This window comes from Chiloscyllium punctatum, chromosome 21, assembly GCF_047496795.1.
Source record: "Chiloscyllium punctatum isolate Juve2018m chromosome 21, sChiPun1.3, whole genome shotgun sequence".
NCBI classification, from domain to species: domain Eukaryota; kingdom Metazoa; phylum Chordata; class Chondrichthyes; order Orectolobiformes; family Hemiscylliidae; genus Chiloscyllium; species Chiloscyllium punctatum.
In genome coordinates this window covers 80,015,355-80,037,416 of record NC_092759.1, presented here as the reverse complement: position 1 = coordinate 80,037,416, position 22,062 = coordinate 80,015,355, and the positions used below count along the sequence as shown (strand labels likewise).

At 42.5% G+C, this 22,062-nt stretch overlaps 1 long non-coding RNA gene and 1 other non-coding gene across 2 annotated transcripts in view; both read left to right on the top strand.

The window, feature by feature from the left end:
* Positions 1 to 22,062, top strand: part of LOC140492410 (uncharacterized) — a 50,907-nt gene that overhangs the window by 11,926 nt on the left and 16,919 nt on the right. The window lies entirely within an intron of this gene.
* Positions 17,880 to 17,975, top strand: trnai-uau (transfer RNA isoleucine (anticodon UAU)). Its single transcript has 2 exons — positions 17,880 to 17,917; positions 17,940 to 17,975. It is a non-coding gene; the product is annotated as a tRNA-Ile (tRNA).

Below are 22,062 nucleotides of genomic sequence, written 5' to 3'. Positions count from 1 at the left end.
GCAAATTTCTCATTGAAATTCCTTGTGGACTCAAATTCCAGCACCATTTCAGGTGGAACGTTCCAGATTCTGACAACTGTCTGTTCATTCTGAAACTGCTGAAGTCCATTTTGAATCTGGGGTTACAAAGGGCTCAATTGAAAGATACAATGCTGGTCCTGAGCTCCCATTGAGATGCATTGTAACAGTACAGGAGGCTGAGGGAAGGTGTGAGCAGACAATGAAAATGGCAGAGCTGCACCAAGAGTGCTGCTTGGCTCAATGAGAGTGTTTTGGAGTTGGGTGTAAATAGTGAGGTGAGACAGGGAGAAGGTGAAGCTGAAACTCAGTTTTAGTTCAGGCCTTTCAGAAATTCACAGTCCCAATGGGAATAGCCAATTTGTCAGTGATACCTGCGGAGTATTTAAGTTTTTAAAGAATGACATATCAGCTAAAGTAAAGATTTTTTTGTTATTATAATGGACATGTTCGAAGTGAAGGAAGGTTGCTCACTCATTTAAATTCTCTTAATGGGAGTAACTAGATAACTGTAGAGAGATGTTGTGACAGGGCACCTCAGAGCCGTGGTGTGCTCCTCTTGCACAATGTGGGAAATAAGGGACGCTTCCAGTGTCTTCACGGGAAATCAGCAACAGCCAGGTTCATGACACCACAGAGAGCTCTGCTGCACAGATCGGGAGGAAAGAGAGGAAACACTGCTGTAGTGACAGGGGATTCAATGGTCAGGGTTAGGGCGGGCACTGCTGTGGCCACAGACATGAATCCAGGATGGTACGTTACCTCCTGAAGCTAGGATCCGCGATATCATGGATTGGCTGCAGGGCATTCTGGAGCTGGAGGTTTAACAGCCAATGGTGGTGGAACACATAGATACTAATGACATCACTTAACAAAGGGATGAGGACCTGAAAGCTGGATATAGGGAGATCAGGGATGCATTAAAATGTAGCTCCTGAAATGTAATAACCCGAGACTTGCACCCAGTGCCATGTGCTAGTGAGAGCATGAATAAGAGGGCAGATCAGTTAGATATGTGGCTGGGGAAATGGTGTACCAGAGAAAGGTTTAGATTCTTCAGGCACTGGGACTGTTTCTGGGTGGGACCTATACCAGCCTGACCGGTTACCCCTGGGCAGAGCTGGTGGGGGCTTTTGCAGTTCCATTGGTGAGTTTGGAACTAGTCTGGCAGGGGGATGAGAACTAAAGTTTAGGCTTAGATGGGTCAGATTCAGGACAGGGAATGGGAGGTAGAATACTACTGAAGTTGTCAGCAACTCAGAAAACCAAAGGAAAGGAGGATTAAACGAGGATTGAGTCCCTGTTCATCCATCAGTCCTGCCATCCCAGGAATCAGAGTCAACAAAACCTGGAGCTGTACAGCTCTCTGTCTCCACGTGCTTCAGCAAAATGGTGGAAATCTGCAATAAAACCAAAAAGCACTGGAGATCCTCAGCAGGTCGGGCAGGATCTGAAATGGTGACAGATGCAGGAAACATTGTAGCCTTGAAGAAGTTGTGGGATGGCATTATACAGTGTCCACTGCTACAGGGAAAATATCCTCAGCCCCTCCCTATGGTACAAATATTTCAATACTGGCAACACCCTTGTAAATCTTTTCTGAACTCTTCCAAGTTTCTCAACATATTTCCTATAGCAGGGAGACTGGAATTGAAAGCAGTTTGGGCATTACAAAAATGGCCGAGCCAATAAACTGTACAACCGAAACATGATCTCCCAACTCCTATCCTCAGTGCACTGCCCAATAACAGCTAGCATACCAAACACCACCTTCACCGACCTGTCTACCTTCAACCCCACTTTCAAGAACTATCAACCCACACTGCAAGGTCTATTTGTTCGTCAAAACTTCCCAGGAACTTGTCATTATGGGGTTGAGTCCTACTCTAGTAATATATGTCTGAAGTCGGGAGACTAGAATTGAATGTAGTACTCTAAAACAGGCCTCACCAATGCCCTATACCGTCACAACATCACCTCCTACCCCCCCTATACTCAGTCACAGAATCCCTAAAATGTGGAAACAGGCCATTCAGCCCATGAGACTATAACAACCATCGGAACAACATTCCTCCTGAACCATGTAACTCAACATTTCCCACAGCTAATCCACCTAACCTGCACGATTTTGGATTGTTTGAGGAAATCAGAGCACCCAGAGGAAGCCCACAGAGACACTTAGAGGAAGAATGTGCAAACACCACACAGAGTGGAATTGAATACAGGTTCCTTTATTGATCAGTGCAAAGACCAATAAAGGTCAGTGTCCCAAATGCCACCTTCAGCACCTGATATCCCTGAAATTCCACTTTTCAGGAACTGTACAGTTGTTCTGAGCCCTTCAGAGGGATTAAAGGTAAGGAGGAGAAAACAGGAACAGGGTTGAGTTGTAGATCTATAAAATAAAATAACTGTCTGTCCACTGCCCCTCTCTGTTCCCCTGTGTTTCTCCTGCTCACTCTCCCCCCCCCACCGCTCTCTGTTCTCCGCCACGCTCTCTGTTCTCCCCCCCTGCTCTCTGTTCTCCCCCCCCCGCTCTCTGTTCTCCCCACCCCAGCTATCTGTTCACCCACGCTCTCTGTCCCCTACCCCGGTTTTTGTTCTCCCCCCCCGCGCTCTCTGTAACCCCCCCCCCCCGCTCTCTGTCCTCGCCCTCCCCACTCCTCTGCCTGTCCCCTGGTGCCTGTCTCCCTCCTCTCTCCCCTCACCCGTTTCTGTGCCTTCCCTCTCTATCCCCATAACCCTCTCTTCACGCACACGCTCTGCCCACATCTCTCTGCCTACCCTCCCTTCCGTGTCTCCTAGTTCCGTACTCCCCAACCACAGGGAAAAGGCTTTGTCTATTTACACTCCCCTTGCACTGCCTGATTTTATAAATCGCTATAAGGTCACCCCTCAGCCTCTGACATTCCAGGGAAAACACCCTATCCAACCCTGGCAACATCCTTGTAATTGTTTTCTGACCCCTTTCAAGTATGAAAACATTTTTCTGATAGGAAAGAGACTAGAATTGCGTGGAATATTCCAAAAAAATCCTAATGAATGTCCTGTACAGCCTCAATATGACCTTCCAACCCCGATACTCAATGCTCTGACCAATAAAGGAAAGCAGACCAACTGCCTTCTTCACTATCCTATCTACCTGCGACTCTACTTTCAGGAAACTATGAACCTGCACTCCAAGATCTCTTTATTTTGGAACACACCCCAGGAACTTACTATTAACTGTATAAGTCCTGCCAAGGTCTGCTTTTCTAACATGCAGCACCTCACATTTTTCTAAACTGAACTCCTCAGCCCATTTACCGTCTGATGCAGGTCCTCTTGCACTCTGAGGTTTTTTTTCACTGTCGACTACATCTCTAATTTTGGTGTCATCTGCAAATTTACTGACAATACCTCTGATGTTCACATCCAAATCATTGATATAAATGACGAAAAGTGCAGGATCCAGCACCGATCCTTGTGACACACCACTGGTCACAGGCCTCCAGCCTGAAAAGCATCCCTATGGCACCACTCTGTCTTCTACCTTTGAGCCAGTTCTATATTTAAATGGTTAGTTCTCGATGTATTCCATGAGATCTAATCTTGCTAACCAGTCTCCCATGAGGAACCTTGCGAACGCCTTACTGAAGTCCATGTAGATCATGTCCACTGCTCTGCCCTCATCAATCCTCTTTGTTACCTCTTCAGTAAACTTAGTCCAGTTCATGAGACATGATTTTCCACGCACAAAGCTGTTATGAATATCCAGGACTGAACTCTGTATATAAGGGTCTGCATCGGTGTTAATATTCTGTATAAAGTTCACGTACACCAGCTTTGTGTTAGTGACTGTGTCTTGAGTCTTGTTAATATCGCCAACACAGGTGAGTTCCTTTTGAAAGGCAGTCCCTATATCCCTAACCACCTCCCACCTGCTCTGTCTCTTCCATCCCCACCATAGACAGAAAGTGGGAGGAGCTCATGGAGTTTCCATATGAGTGAGATTGAGAACATCTTCCCTTCTTTCCACTAGCCCACCAGGAAATGATGGTAGTGTCCTTACCTCTGGACAAGGAGAATCGGGTTTAGAGTTGAAAAACAGCATCTTTGAAGAGGCTGATTGGAAAACGTGCCCAAGCCACCAGTCCATACTGTCTCCCAGCTGTCCCTGCCTGAGCCTCCAAACAGAACCTTCCTGTAGTTTCTCTCCTGTCAGACTCTTCCCATTGCTCAGTTTGTCCAGGATCCCCTCCTGCTGCTGCACTGATCCTGACCCTCACTGACCTGTCCATCCCCCAATGTCCTCCACATTCGTTCACTGTTGACAATCCCATTGTCTCAGTCCAGCCCCGCCCCATCCACCCCATTGGGCAGCAGCTGCTGTCAATCACCCAGGTTTCTGTGTGATCTGGAGCATGTGCTGTTGGAGGGGAGACCAGTGCACGGGCTCATTGCTGCGCAATTATTGGCGTATGTGCAGTATGGCTCAGTGCCAGGGAGGGAGGCTGTGGGCGTGTGGGATTAATCTGTCATTGGCAGCTCCCTCTGATAGCAGGACCCAGAGGAATGGCCCCTCTCCTGGTATCCTGACGAATTGTCAAAGTATCAGTGGGGGAGCATTTTTCAGAAAGTTATCAGAACTCGTGTGAATATTCAGGAATATTATGGAAAAGGATAAGAATGAGAATGCAATTAGAGTGCTAATTTGGTTCATTTTAGTTCAACCAGATATGATTTGGCCAGTGTGTGCAAGAAGCAGTGTGTGCAGGACGGTGCTTATCAGAGGTGGGCTGGGGAAAATAAATAAGAGGTTCCAGATTGTTTTTTTTCCACAATGTCGGTCTGACCAGGAAGGAAACCCTGGGAGGTGGGGGCAGGATTCTCCAACACCCAGGAGGCTCCGAGTCAGAATCATTGATTTGGTTCATAGTCTGTAGACAGGAGCTTGGAAAATGAATTCAAATAGAGGAGAGAGAGAGAGAAAAAAAACTGGGTGTGGAGGAAAGGAGTGAGGAGACTGGTTTGGATTTCAGTTCATGGAAGAAAGAAGTTGAAACTGTCATTTAAAGCTTTGGGGGTACAAGGAAACTACAACTTAATATTACAATTATCTTACGAATCCTGTATTAACAGTGGTGACTTGTTTTCTCTGTTGTTGGGTACTGAAAGGGTCAATTTGCGGTTGAGAAATTCAGATTGAACTTCATGTTCAAATCTGATATTCAGATCGGCACGGATCATTAGCCATTTCATGTGGAAGGAAAGGTGCATTCTGTCCATGAGCAAATATTTCAAATATCAGTGTGACTGGAAAAGTGCATGTTAGTGTGGTGAGTGTGGAGAGACAGTTCATTTGGTTGTAAAAGTCTGAAAAAACATGGCACATTTCCCAAGAACAGTCAAGCCTCAGATTTATTTTGTATGAGGACAAGTTTTTAATTAATCATGCAACCAGAAAGACACAACGATAACTGTCTCATGGAAAAACCATGAAAATGGGAATTTTGTAAAGGAGTGAATTATTGATCATTGGCTTGTAATCCATTGGCGTTGTCACGTCGGTTCCAGCCTCGTGGGGAAACCCTGGAAATGTGATGAATGCATTGTAGGGTTCAGTTATTTAACTGTAAAAAGTGCAGAAGAAATTAAAAGGATGTTGCCCGGGCTCAGGGGTCTGAGTTATAGGGAAAGGTTGGACAAGCGTGGACATTTTATTAAGAGCAGAGGAAACAGAGGGGGGATCTTTTATAGAAGTGTATAAAACCATGAGAGGCTTGGGTAAGGTGAATTCACTCGGTCTTATTCCAAAGGCATCAAGGACTGGGGGCGTCAGCTTAAGGTTAGAGGAGAAAGAATACAAGGCAACCTGAGTGGAAACTGAGGGTGGTACATGCATGGAATGAGGTGCCAGTGGAAGTGGTTAGGTGGGTACATTAACAACATGTGAAAGGCATTTGGACAAATACATGGATAGCAAAGAGGCAGAAGCAGATGGGCCAAGTGCAGGGAAATGGGGTTCGCGTGGATGGGCATTCTGGTCGGCATGGACCAGTTTGGGGCAAAGGGCCTGTCTCTGCAGTAGGACGCTATAATTTTAAGTATATTTGCTATTTCTCCCATTATCTCTGGTAGCACCCTGGGATGTATTCCATATGGGCAAGGAGATTTGTCTACCTTTAGGTACATTAGCTTGCCCAGCTCTAACGCTTTCGTGACAATGGTTATTTCTTGGTACTCACCTTCCTTAGTCTCCTTATCAATTTCTGGCATGTTCTTCATATCCTCCACTGTGAAGACTGACTGCTGTGTATTCATATTCCTGAACCCTGCTGGATAGGAATAACTAGGCACAGAACTCTGAGAGGTCTTATTTTCGTCTTTATTGATGAGACATGGCAGTTACCTGGATAGTGTACATGCAGAACACCTCCAGGCATTATCATGTAATTTTCTGATATGCGGCTCCCATTCTTTTACGTTTGTGACTTAAGGTTTTGAATAGAAGCTGTCTATCAGCATTATCTCCATGGCACTGGCAGTTTAAAACGCCTAGTTTAGCTCAGCACTTTGTGGTTAAACCACAAATCCCTCCCCCACGGCTCACTCAAGTACATGACAGACACTTCAGTTTCAGTGAGGTTGTCGTCAGGATTCTGATATGGAGGAGCCTGTGTTGGGGTGGGGTGGACAAAGTTAAAAATCACACAACACCAAGTTGTAATCCAACAGGTTTATTTGGAAGTACAAGCTTTTGGAGTGTGCTGTGAATTTTAATTTGATCAGGATTATCTCTATGTTAACAGTTAAGTCCTTCAACAATTACATAGGCCATATGTTCCCCACACAAGATGTTCCCCTCTCGCAGTGAAAACTGCTATGCTGACCATGGGGATAGTTACTCATCACTTTTCTCCCCAAATCCCATCTAGGTTTCTGTAGATCTTTGAAGATTTTCCAATCTCCTAGTTTCTCGCTGGTCTTTGCCAATTTGTATGCCTTCTATTTCAATTTGATAGACTCTCTTATTTCCTTAGCCACCCATGGCAGATTACTCCTTTTCCTACAATCCTTCCTTTTCACTGATGTATACTTTTGCTGAGCACTTTGAAAAATTGCTTTGATATTCCTCCACTGTCCATCAACTCTCCCACTGTAAATATTTGCTTCCAGTCTACATTCGCCAACTCTTGCCTCATCCTGTTGTAGTCTCCATTGTTTAACACAGGATCTTGGCATTGGATTTAATCTTCCCACTTTCCATCTGAATTCTAAATTCAACCAGAGTTATCACAAGTCTTTTATCAGATAATGAGGTGAGGTGATGTTTCCTGGGTGTTTGGGTTTTCATTGTCAGAGACCTTGGCTTTGTAATAAAGTTCAGGATATATATTCACAGCAGAGTATTCTGGACGGTGTAAATGTACAACACAACCTAAAACCATAAATCACTGTCTCCCCTCAGTTTAAAATTGCAAAATCATTATCTCCTACACACTTCCTCACTATCTAAATTTGGAATGCTAATCGACCTGACTATCCTGCTTTTACCGAAAATCTCCTTTGGTGAAGGTGGTGAGTTTTGGATTCAGCTTTCCAGTTATTACCGTAAGAAGATAAGCCCTGGGCACAGTAGAGGCAATGCGCCCTTCGAACCAGCTCCACCATTTAATACGGTGATGATTGAGCTCACATCGGCCTCAGCCGGATTTTCTCGCCTGCTCTTTCTCACACTTCAATTCATTGCAAATTAAAAATCTTCATTAAATTTGGTTATTGTCATAGCATCCACCGCATTTTGAATAGGGAATTCGATAGATTCACAACACATCGAGACAGGTACATTCTTCCTCATGAGAATAGAATAAAATCCCTACAGTGCAGAAACAGGGTATTCATCCATTGAGTCCACACCAACCCTATGATGAGCATCTCATTCAGACCCACTCGTTCCCTGTCACATTCCATTTCCCATGGCTAATTGTCTAACCGGCACGTGCATGGACACTATCAGCAATTTAGCCTGGGCAATCCACCTAACCTGCACATCTTTGGACTGTGTGAGGAAACTGGAGAACTGCACGAAACCATGCAAACATGGGGAGAATGTGTAAACTCCACACAGTCGCCTAAGGTCCCTGACGCTGTGAGGCAGCAGTGCTCGCCACTGAGCCACCTCTGCTTAAAACCTACTGCGCCTTATTAACCTCCTTATCCCCCAATTGGCTGAATCTATGTTCCTTACGTCAGAAATCAGGTTGTCTAAGCGGATGTCTCAGTAAATCCCAGTGAGAGCCCACATGTCCCGTGTGTCTGAATGGGGATCCGATACACAACATCCTCCACCCCACACTTTTCATTCACGTTCCAGAGACAGGTCTCCAGTGGCTGCATGAGGACTGCAACTCCCAAATTCCGAGTCAGGGACCGCACATCTGTGAGGAAACCTGGCACTGCACAAGTACAGAATGTGGATGGGTTTTGGAGCATGTGCTTTGGGGTAACTAGTGGAAAGTATTTCACACTCTGATTGTCTGGAGGAGGAACGTATTTGCTTGTAGTATTGATCTGTTAGAGGGTCAAAGTGTCATCACGCCCACGTGGGACCAAGTTACATTCCCAACTTGTCATAACACTGGAATCGACCAATGAGAAACAAAAAAGGTTGTGACCCATTCTCCCAGACTGAAGGTTCCTTTTCTGTCCAGGATCTGCCAACTCCCTTTCTGTTTCCTTTTGTTTCATTTTGCTGTTACATTATTGACTTGCAGCAACTGAAGGGAAAGGAAATGAACCCAGAAAGGGTGCAGAGTCTAACCAGGGACGGGAAGTGGTGGCATAGACCTGTTTATCAACAATTCCATGAGAATGGGGAGGGTGTACATTAGGGGTAGCAGAGTCAGAATGGTGAGAGAGAGTAAGTGGGCTGGAGGGTTACAGCTTTGGGGGAAGAAAGGGGAAAAATATATTCCAGCAAAACCAGGACTGTCTGCTCTGAATTTCTAATCTATACATATTCATTTATTCAGGGTGCTAGATGGTGAAGATTTGCAGACCGAAATCTCAAAATCATGTGCAGGTAGTGATTAAGTTCACCAGCATTTGAAGAACCAATGATCGAGAATCACTTAGGCAAAATCCTGCAACACTCTCCCTCCCAGCATTGTTGGTCTATCTGCGCCAAATGGACTGTGAATGGTTCAAGACAGCAGCTCACTACCATCTTCTCAAGCGTAACGAGAGATGGGGAATAAATGCTGGCTGAGCCAGAGATGCCCATATCCTGGAAACGGTTTCTTTCTCTAGTTGCTGAAACCCAATTGATGTTACTGCAGGATGATGAGGGACAATGAGTACATCCTCCAGTAGGCAGCACCATCACATTACCCCCGCCTACACTCACACAGTAACACAGCAACATCACTCGAGCAAAAGGCATTGAAACCAAAGGAAGACTTAGATATAGTTCTTTGAGGTAAAGTCATGAAAGGGGATTGGAACGCAGCAGGAACAGGAGACTGAGCTGGTTGGTCAGCTGTCTCCCATTGAATGGTGGAGCAGGATTGAAAGGCCGAACGGCCTCCTGCTGCTATCTCCCAGGTATGTATATAACCATGGAGCCCGGGTAGGAAGAAGTGGACAGGGATTCTACAGGAGATTGCACCTCCACATCAGTTTTCAGTGAGGGATGGTTTGATGGATTTTATTTAACAGAAGGTTAGTGAATTTGGTTCTAAAATATTGTAGCTATTTATTCCACAATAAATAAAACTGAAAGAAAATAAATGAAACTATCTGAATATAACAGTTTTTTAAAAAATTTCAAACACCCTGTAAAACAAAATCCTGTCTATTCCCGGACACCATCACTTTCCAGTTACTCAAACTCCAGGGAAATATTCCCTCTGTCTGAACCTTTGGTTTGATTTAACTGCTTTTGAGTTCTTCTTCTTTGAGCTATGAAGTGTTCTTTTTCCCCCCATTTCTCCTACTCAGACATGTTATCACACACAACTGAGCAACCTTCCCACCATCAAAATACTCATTACACCATTTTGGGTTTTGTTAATATATAATCACCAGCAGTAAGCAACCCATATAACCAATTGAATATTTACAAACAAAGCCCATTAGGGCAAAGCAAGCTATTACAAATGACAGAGTGGGAAGGGACTAAATCAAAGTAGAGTTGGGGGAGAGGGAGCAGCAGTGGAAATAAAGCACTGTATCCCCTGCGATGCCCACCTCTATCTAAAGGCATCGCGAACATTGATACATACCACATGCTCCTTCTCCAAGGACACCCTGCTGTGTAGCCTTTATCCTCAATCATAGAATAGAATCCCAAAAGTGTGGCAGGAGAGCATTGGCCCATCAAACCCCACCAACCATCCAAAGAGCATTCCACCTGGAGCACTCCATCCCTGTCACACTGCATTTCCCATGGCTGATCCACCGAGTCTGCATAATCCTGGACACTGTGGACAATTTCGCACAACTGATCCACCTAACCCACAAATCTTTGAACTGTGGGAGGAAACCAGAGAACCTAGAGGGGGCCCACACTATCCTGGGGAGAATATGGGAACTCCACACAGGCTGTTGACCAAGGCTGTACTCCAACCTTGTAATTGGTGCTGCGACGCAGCAGTGCTATAATCCCAATTTAAATCAAAACAGATGATCCCTGCTCACTGTCACGTTGCTGTTTGTGGAGACTTACTGCTCAGAGAGACATCCTGAGATTCAGAAAGAGACAATATAAATTCAGTCAACTCCAGCCGAGTTAATGAGATTAACAATAACATCAAGACTCCAACAGTGCCATCAGACCTTGTACCTACTCTATCATTTGCGATTTTTAACCCATGGGAAGTTTGTTACCATCTTCGATGACAGCCATAATGCTCTGATCACTTTGACGGAGCCAGTACAAGTCAGTTCGAATAGTTATCAATAGATTGAATCTAAACAGGATGCCCCACAACAGGAAGTGCTATGACACTTTACGCCCGTAAGTCAAGGTCATTTTCCTAAAACCACTCATGTCTGGCAATACCATTGGAGATATTTTATACAGTAACCTTTCAGTCTCAATTGTGAGTTCCAGTCCATGAAGCAGCCAGGAACATGCACCAGTGAATTGAATTCTAACAGCAGCATTGCCCTGGCAGGAGAGATTGAGGATCTTGAAGCTGTCTTCTCTGGAGTATCGAAACATGAAACCCTTCAAAGGAACAAAAATCTTCAAGAGCTCGAGAGGATAGATACAGGAAGGATGTGCTCCTAGGCTGCTGTGCCTGGAATAAAATAAACACTAACTACGGTATCTTTACCCAGCATCCCCTTTAGCTGCATCAATGTAAAAGATTTATTTGCTGCTCTAATTCCACTCCCAGTTTTAACTGCTGTAAAGTTGATGACTATACAAATGTATAAAATATAATTTAATCCATCCCAAAACCTCTCTGTACCTGTGTCTCACTTGTGTTCACTGAGACACTCATTCAATCTGACCTCTTTACAAACCCTGCTCTGTATTTCCTTCGATGGCTCAGAATGAAATATTCACTGAATTGTTACTGCGCAAAAGGAGGCTTATTGGTTCATCAGTTTTCCAAAGGATCACCTCACTGAATACCATTCTTCTCCCTTTACCCCATAAACCTTCCCATTTATCCTCTTCCGATAACAACAGCGAGTTCACAAGTAACCACAGCGATTGGATTTGTTTAGTTTGTTCATGGGATCATGGCATCACTTGCTGGGGCAGCATTTGTCCATTCTAACTGCCCAAGAGATGGTTCAGAGTCAACCATGTTACTCAGTGTCTGGATTCACATGTAGGCTGGACCAGGTCAGAATTAACAGTTTCTCAGACCCAATGACATGAAAGTTGATTTCTGGCTTATTATCTTTTTTCTGAAATGATAATGAATAATTTTTGCAGTTGAATTAAAAGTGAAAGACCAAAATGTGTTTTATTCTGATTGAGCATGTCCTTCTATTTTCTCAGTTGTTATTGACTGTCTCATTCCCCTCGCACCAGAACCTGTTCCAGAGAGTGTTACAGAAAAGGCAGATGGTCACCTGACCGGTCACTGGACCCAAAGGTTCACTTTCCACAGATGCTGCCAGATCTGCTAACTTTTTCCAGCAATTTCTGTTTTTTTCCTGATTTCCCAGCATTTGCAGATGTTTCGTTTTTGAATATTGATCTTGTCTGTTGCAGAGGAGTTTATTGATGAGTTTGGAGAGTTTTGAACATTGCAACTTAAGCCACAAATCAGCCGTGATCTATTGAATGGCAGAGTAGGGTTGAAGGGCTGAATGGCCTCCTCCTTTTCCAATGAAAGTTATCCATCTGCAGCTTGTGGTAACATTTCCCCTCAATGCTCACTTCACATCCATGTCTAACACACTGTTACTGACTGAACAAACCTCCTGTATTTGAACTAAACCTGCTCAGGTTCAGTGGCTCCCTCCACTGCCACCCGGATTTAACTCTCATCATGGAATTCTGTCTCGTGTTACTGTGGGAATGCCCAAAAGGACTAATCCTGGAGTCTGTATCCCGTGGGATCCAAAATTCCTGTTCATTTCCTTCTTCCTATTTCATTCTGGCATTGAACTCTCGGTTTAAATCCATTCTCCTGTCATGCTCTTCAACATGCCCATGTAGGTGGACTAGAGGCAGCTGGCACCTGAGATTGAATCTGCCTCCCCCCACAATCAGATATTCGGGAAAACACTCAGACAATGACCTATCCATCTGATTGTTGACTCAGACAGACAGGCAGAAGGAAAGGTGCACATTTAGATTGCACCTTTGATGACCCGGGGCAATGAAACATGCTTCACCCAATAATATCAACCTCAAATCTCTGAAAAGACAGACACAAAGCTTCCTACTTGTACCAGGTTGTCTCTCAGCCTCCTCTTTTCTTAAGAGTTTTAAGCTGTTAAACCTTTCCTGGTGATTATAACCTCTGTGTTTCTGTCAGATTTGTGACTGAACCTTTATTTTCCTGTTGTGAGTGATGCTCGTAGCAGAAACAGTTCCTGACTTGTGAGGGGTTTTGGTTGGAGTATTTATATTTACATATTCATTCCCACCCTCACATACAGTGTGAAATTGATGTAAAACAGAAGGAAAGGATTGAGTGAGCACCCACAGAAACAGAAAAGGCAGCATGTGTACCTGAGTTGAATGAACCTGGATTTAGGAAAATGTGACAACAATCACAACTAGTTAGGATTACAGAATCTCTTAGGTGCACAAAGACACCATTCGGTCCATCGAGTCTGCAATGACTTGTTGTCCCACCCTACCTCCATAACCCCACATTTACCATGGCTAACCCAACCCACCGAAACTGCACACTACAGGCCATGTTAGCACGGCCAATCCATCAAACCTGCACATCTGTGGGAGGGTCACATACTATGTCTAAGTGCTCAGGATTGTGGATGAAGGCTCACAAATACTTGACTCTGACGCAAATCCTCTTTTTTTCAAAATAAAATCTGGGGGAAATTGCAGCCAGAAAGATTTCAGATTATCTCATGAGGAAGAGAATTCAAAATTCGTGCCACTGACCCAGGGGGCGCTGTGAAGTCACAGAGGTCTGGGAACCATCAGAAATGTTACAAGTTGTGAGCAAGGTGGGGGTGAGACAAGGATAAAAAGACAGTCTGGCACATGGGGGAAGGCAGGAGAGATTAAATAGCAGAAATGGTAGTCCCTCAAGGCCATGGGAAATGGAGTTAGGGCTTGTAAAGAAACCAGGAAACAAGGTGAGCAGCTGTCAAAGAAATACATTGACAAAACAGAGTATGCAGTCTGAAATTGTTGCTCTCATTGGTGAGTACAGAACACTGTAAAGCCTGGGTCATTCTATTACAGCCAACACGTGCAGGATAGGCCAAGTGGCCTCGTTCTGTGCTGTAACTTCCTGCTAAATTTATTCTGACATTTGGAATTCAGGTCGGGTGATGTTTATAAATTCTCAAATTGGACTTGAGTTTAATATTCTGAAGAAATGTTAAATAAATCACAATGATCCCGTTCTGCAGACTTTAGTCTGCAGCCCTGCATGTTCCAGCAGCTCAGTGACATCCATGTCCTTTTATTCTAATGTGATGTTGGTTACTGCCTCTGCCACCCCATTAATGAGTTCCTGCGCCCCACCATCTCCGAGTGAAATGAATTCTCCCCTCCCCTTCTTTCTGGGAATTAGTTTCAATCTAAATCCTCCAGTTTCTGACCTCTCAGTTAATGAATAGCTCCTTCCGATCCACTCGATCTGTATTCCTCAGCATTTTATCACTTCAATTAAATCTCACCTCATCCTCCTCGGAAATCATCCCCAGCCTATCCAACCTTTCCTCAGAGCAGAAATTTTCCAATTGTAGAAACATTCTGATCAATCTCCTCTGTACCCTCTCAGGTGTGATCACATCAACCCTGGAATAAGGGGATCAGAAGTGTGTGCAGTACTTTAACCGCAGTCAAACGAGTGTTCCTGACATTTCCCATGTCACCTCCGTGTTCTTGTGTTGTCGCTCACACAAGAAGTGTCCTGGTTTTCCCACATGGAACTGGATGTGCACTCCATGGGGCTGGGATTCCTTACCATGTGTTTATTTGTTAACTAATCCTAAATTAACTTCAGATTAAAACAAGATTATCAGCTCCCCACCAATCAACTTCTTCCATTATACTAAAGTCAACTTACTTTTTTAAAATCTCTTTAAAATTATTACTATCTAAACACAACAGGCTTTAATTTGCTGATCAAGTATTCAGATGTCTCCACTGTTACAATCACTTGAAGATTATCGTTACCTTCAGCTACATTTGGTGAATTGAATACTGATTGTAAATATATGAATATCAAAAGGACTTGAGTTTTATGGTAATTAATCCAGTCTGACATTCTTGTTGGTTAATATCTTGAAGAGAACTGTCCTCCGAACTCCAGCTGTGCTCTGACTTCATTCACAACTGGATTTGGTTGGACTGCAGATCTTAGATCTGTTCTGTTGTTTCCCGGATTGCTTCACTCTGTCTATTACTTGCTGCTTATGCTGTTAGGCACACAAGTAGTCCTCCTTGGGGACCTCATCAGGTTAACACCTTATTTTTAGGTATTCATGCTGCTGTTACTGGCATGCCCTCATGAATTCTCTCAGTTGAATGAGGATTGATCCTCTGGTTTGATGGTAAGAGGTAAGTTGGGGGATATGCTTGGCCGTGATTCTGTAAGTTTTGTTGGAGTACAATTCTACTGCTGTTGTTGGGAGGAAAGAACTAAACTCTTACACTGTCGGCCCCATATACTACATGCAGTATCATGAACACTGATAGGACTTGACATGAAATACGAGCAACTCTGTACAATGATGCAGGATCACAACTGCAGTAAGGGGAGTTTAATATCCAACTTGACACAGGAGTAGGGAAAGAAGCAGCTGATCAGATTGTCTCATTCATAATCATAAAGAGACTCTATGAGATTATTGTACTGTTGGAGGTGAGGATGGAGGATGTTGGGGAGATGGAGAGGTATTCTACAAAATCTAATCTGCCTGAAAGTTGTGAGATAGAATTGATTGCCATGCATTTAACAGAAAGCAAATTGAAACTGGTTTTATCCCCAAAAGATAACAAGACTGATGATGCTTCCAATGATCATCAGAAACAAACCCCAGAATACATGGTTCGGAGATGGATGTCAATTGCCAATCAACATCCAAATTCTGCAATCATTGAGCAAACGTATCTGTGATTACCCAGTTCTGATGAACTAGAAAATCACTGTTCACTCTGTGCAGATGGACAGCGATGTGGGGGAGTATTGGCCGAGTGGGATTGTCGTGAGACAGTTAATCTAAAACCCCAGATAGTGTTCTGAAGACCTGGGTTCAAAGCCTACTGCAGCAGATGGGGGAATTTGAATTCAATTTAAAAAAAACTTGCGAATTTAGAGTCTAATGATGACCATTAATCGATTGTCAGAAAAACCCATCTGGTTCAGTAATGCCCTTTCAGGAAGGAAGCTGCTTTCCTTCCCTGGTCTGGCTAACATTGTGACCTCAGACCTACAGCAATGTGGTCGACTCTTACCTGCCCTCTGGACAATTAGGGATGGGCAGTAAATGCTGCCGGGCCAGCGACACCCTCATCCTGTGAATGAATAAAGGAAAATAAAGCTGTGCCCAATAATCTGAAAGGAAAAGTCTTCATGTTCATGACAGTCGTGTCATTTTTTTCAGGTTCGATTCCAGCCTTGGGCAACTGCCTGTGTTGAGTTTACACATTCTCCCCTCTACGTGGGTTTCACCCCACAGTCCAAATATGTGCAGCTCAGGTGAATTGGCCATGGTGGAGGGTTGTTCTTTGGAGGGTTAGTGTGGACTGGTTGGGCCGAAGGGTCTGTTCCACACTGTAGGTAATCTATTCTAATCATGGTGCTCAGCGTTGATGCTGGATCCTGCGGCTGCGAGACTGCTCTTCAGCAGGTTTTGCGGGAATCAATTAAAGAGAAACCGATAATTGACCACATGGTCACCTTTCTGCCAGCTGCAGATACACCTCTCCATTTCATATATCGGTAAGGATGATCACTACACGGTCCTTATAGGGAGCAAGGTCTATGTTCACATTTTGCTGTCCCTCCACACAATGATATGTACGGAATGGTACAGACTTTAAACAGGTCAGAGCTGCGCAATAGCATTTCTGAATAGGGCGTTTCCACAAAAATACGATTGTCGTCGCTTCCAAAAGTGGGACAGTGCAGGAGGTGGTGTGATCGGTCAGCGTGCGGTACTTATATGTCAGTATGGCGGTGAGTGCAGTGCTGAGGTTATGAGTTTGAGCCTCACCTGCAGCATCTTTATCGACTCATGGTCACAGGGTCTATTGGAAAATACCAGTTTCTCTGGATTGACAAATGACCTTTCCTGAGCAATGCCTTATCCAGGAAATATTTGAATGTACTCTGTTTCAGAAAGTTTCAACATTTATCTTACCTCCATAAAAATTTGATGTACACGTAAAGTTTTTATTTTGTAACCCAGGGGCCCGGTCCTCTCAAAAAGCCAATCTCTCCACTGAAATAATACACTGCGTTTCCATTCAACCCGCCAATATCTTTGAGCACAGACACCAGAATATTCCAATTAGTCTTTCAAGTTGAATTCTGAAACAATGTTGGCCTGTTCACTTGTAGGGGCGATTTTCTACATATGCAAAGTAGTGATGTGACCACATGAGAGAGCGATGGCCACAATGATATGAAATGCAATCCATAGAAGATACACTCAGCTGACTTCTGGGAGGAAATCTTGAATTGACTGGCCCTGGATCTGTTGGGCTTTAGGCGAACAACATATGATCTTGTTTATCCCCAGAAACATGAAAAATTATCTGGGGAGAAACATGAGCAGGTCGCCTTGCTCCAAACAGTGGACTGCTTCCATTTAAAGTGCAGGCAAGCCATCCTTGTACATCTTTTCTAAACACATTCACGTCGGAAGGTTTGAGAGGGATATAGACCAACTGCTGGCATATACACTAGATCAACCTCGTGAACTTGGTGCCCAAGATACGGTGGTGATCAGTATCAGTCTATCCCTGAATGAGATTGTATGTTTCTACTGACTAAAGACCTCGATGGCTCAGAGACCAATTGAGGAAAATGTTGAAAGAACATTTTTCAATATCAATCCAGTTTAGCAATTTGTAATTAAGCAAATTCCTCAAATAAGTGAGGAACCACATGTGATAACAACCGTAAAATCTGACATCACGGCCAATTTGTCAACCGTTGATGTATAACTTGTGATATTGGCGTTGCTTGCAGTGTGCAGCTCCAGTGGTGCAATCGGTCAGCGCATGGTACTTATATGGCTTTATGGCGGCGTGTGCAATGCCGAGGTTGTGAGTTCGAGTCTCCCCTGGAGCGCTTTTATCTACTTATGACCAACGATTCTGTTGGAAAATACAAGTTTCTTGTGATTGCCAAATGACCTTTCCTGAGAAATGTCTCGTCTATCACCCAACTTATCCTGGAAATATTTGAACTGGGGAGAAATATGAGCAGGTGATCTTGTTCAGCTCAAAAATGCTACTATACAGCGGACTGCTTCGATTTAAATTGCGGGCAAGCCAAGAGGGCAGTGACTTTTCAAAACTATCAGCTTTTTTCATACTCAATCTTAAGTGTTCAATAATCTTCTTCACATGTGACGCCACAGAAATTCGAAATTCCCCTGTGTACCATGTCTCAAGGCATCCTTTCCTGCAACGTATAAGATAGACAGCGTTGGCTGAGTCACACAAGTACCTGCCACTTGCACGGTGGGAGGTGTCCACACGTGTTCCGACTTGACTCAGCAAGGATCCATAATAATCTCCTCAGGGGATCGACACGTTCTTCAACAGACAAAGGAAACCTGATCAGGGACTCGCAGGTTAATTAAGCTATTAGTGACAGTCCATTGCACACAACAATTAGTCTTTATAATCATGCAGCCTCTCTCAATCAAATAATCCCAGGCAACTTCCAAACATTTTAAAACTATTAATACCAACGTATACATATTTATTTACTTTCATAATTTGTTATCAGCCATTTAAAACTAATTATTACCAAAATCTAACCGGTAATCATTGTTGAAATCCAATATCTCCAGCTGTAGATGTGGAACTATGTCTCAGTACATCAGCTGACACAAACAATATTGCACTCTACAATCTCCTAATATTAGCAAAAATAATTTTAAGTGTGGAATCTTAGCTGAATTGAATTAGTTGTGAGAAAAAGTGCAGTCTGAAGAAAGGTCACTGGGCCGAATTATTTACATTGATTTCTCCCCACAGATGCTGCCAGACCTGCTGAGTTATTTTCCAGCAATTACTGATTTAATTTGCGATTTCCACCATCCACAGTTTCGTTTACATTCTTGTACTGATTGTATTTCACTTCAATTCTAACATTTCCACATTTCTGATTATTATAATAAGAGCCAAGAATTTTTCATGTTAAGCATTATTTAAATTTCACGTGTTCGTTGTGTAAATAAACTAGAATTAACAAATGTTTGTTCTATGCTTTTACAACAGATCTTGAATTCTTAGAAATCACAATTTTTTGAAAATGAGGGAAGTTGTCTTTCGCTGAGTAGTTACATTGAATGACTAATGCTTTATTTCCAATTCATGTGCATTACAAAACAGGTTAAATTTAATTTATGCAGATGAATAACTGCTTCAAACAAATTGACTTACTTGATTATCATGAGATTTATGTTTATTTAAGACCATTGTTGCTTCGTTCCATCATTATTAGAAATTACTAATTCTTTTTATCGGTCCATTACGCACTGGAACTGTCTAATACAATCCTAGTCCAATTATAACAATAAATATGTGAGCAGTTATCCCTGTGAATAAACACAGTAAGTATGTGATTATAGACCTGCCATTCCTGCATGGGAATATTATGGAGGGCTCTGGTAATGTGAGTACTAGTAGACCAGGAGCCATGGGTTCAATTCCCATCTTCAACAGAGATGTGTCAAAACACCTCAGAATTGATTTTAAAAAATCTAAGTGTCTATTGAATTGCTTTTCAACCAACATTGTCTCAACTTGTAACTGTTGTTCATTATAATGATCACAACATCTTGAATTTATTTGCTTCACATCATTGATTAAAGTATGAATGCTATTACGCTGCTTCTAAATACCTCTTAACTTTTAATAACTTTGCAGTCTTAAAGATTCTACGGTGTAAATAATATTTACAGTGAGGGGGAATGATTTTTGAAAGGGGTCTGAGGGGCAACTTTTCCACACACTGTGTTTCACATATTGGGATGGGCTGTGAGAGGAAGGGCAGTGGCTGGTACAATTACAACATCTAAATGATTTTTGGACAGTTTATTGGATAGAAAACGTCCAAAGGGGTATGGGACAAACACAGGGAAATGGGACTAGTTTAGTTCAGGAAACCTGGCCGGAATGCCAAGTTAGGCTGAATGGCCTGTTTCCGTGCTGTATCAGTCTAGCATTCTACAATTCAAACTTCATTGTGATTGGTAAAGAAAGAACAAACGGGTGTTAATTCTATTTTTTGTCCATAAAAAAGTGACATGAATTTTAAATCATTTTTTCGCATGAAATAGTTCGCTCTTATTGTGATTAGAAATACAATGAATGCGAGCATTAAAGTGAAATATAATTAAATCAATTCAACTATGTTTCCATGGTTAGAATAAAAATTGATATTCACAATCATTGTGAGTTTGTACATTGCAATATCTTCACATTACTTCATGTACTAAGCCATTATTACACATTTATATCCCCTACTGAACTGAACAATAATTAGATATTAGCAACACTTAGATTTTCGAAAATCTATCAGTACACTTCGAAGAAGGAGAAATTTAATTTTGCTACATGACTGTGCAATGTGCAGACATGAACAGGAATTATTGCAGTGAAAAGTAGTTATAGTTCTCTGAATTCATAAGGCTGAGATTACTGTGATTATTCAAATGGCAAAAGTTAGTTTACAAAGCATGTTGAATGCAAAATGATTGGTTCCATTGTAGGATAGTTGACCTGAAAACAATAGCATTGTTGCAATTGATTAAATTATGATATGGATTAAAATAATATATGGATCTGACGATACACGTTAGAAAGACAAACAAATTATTCTGCAATTATTATAAGGATAATGAATTCCGAATAAATGTTGTATTCCGAAAAAATAAATTGACTCAATATTTTAAAAACACTTTGCTCAGAAGTTGATTAGACGTACATTAAGATCGGTAAACTGAAGACTGAATTATAATACCTAGATTGATGGATTGAGGACAATAAATGAGCCATTCAATAGGTATTGAAATTTTTTTTTTCAAAATGCAGACAATACAGGAGTTATGTATTTCATTCAATTCGTTTACTTGTAGAAACATGTGTTTTTCATTTATGTAATTTTATTTTGATCGATGTTCAAACATTTGTGTCTGAATTAAGAAGAAAATAAAAAGATAATGAAAGTGAATATGAGAGTGACCACAAGATACAGTCCATGACATTTGATAGAAAAAAGGAATTTCCATAATCTCATGACTATTTAATGTTAATAAATAATTAACTCCTCAGGTACTGAAGCAGTCCAAGTCCAAGTACAACAAGATCTGGACAATATCCAGGCTTGGGCTTACAGGAGGCAAGTAACATACATGCCACACAAATGCAGGCTATCACGTATAAGACATAACCTAACGACCATCCCTTGACATTCGATGGTGTTACCATGATCGAACACCAACTATCAATATTATCCTGTGGATAATCATTGATCAGGAACTGAATTGGTCTCCCCACATAAACACAGTGGCTACAAGAGTAATTCAACTCCTGGCTCCTGAAATCCTGTCCAAACGCTACCAAGCACAAATCAGGAGTGTGATGGAATACTCCCCACTTGCCTGGATGAGTGCAGCCCTAACAACACTCAAGAAACTTGATACCATCCGGAATAAAGAAGCCCGCTTGATTGGCACTGCTGCTACTGAGCATCAGTGATGGTGAGGGTGGATGCTTGTGGATGTCCTAGCTGCAATCTCTGCCTCTTCTTATTAACAAAGATAAAAGAATCTTACATTGCTCAATTTTCTCATCAAAACCAAGTACAGTATTCACCTCAGCCCTCTTTTATACCAACCAGCAGCATTTCCACCACCAATAGCAGCTCCTCATAAATATATTATCAGTATCTTGTAATTAACTGGTTACTAAAATTACAACTGAAAATGTGTTGCTGGAAAAGCACAGCAGGTCAGGCAGCATCAAAGGATCAGGAGAATCGACGTTTCGGGCATGAGTCCTTCTTCAGGAAGGTCCTGAAGAAGCAGTGAACCAAATTTTGAAATGATCTTTCTGAACATAATATATATCAGGTTAAAACTGAAGTAGGTGTCTTACACAACTTGCTGCAAGGACACAGACAGTAGAATCTGAGGTGATCA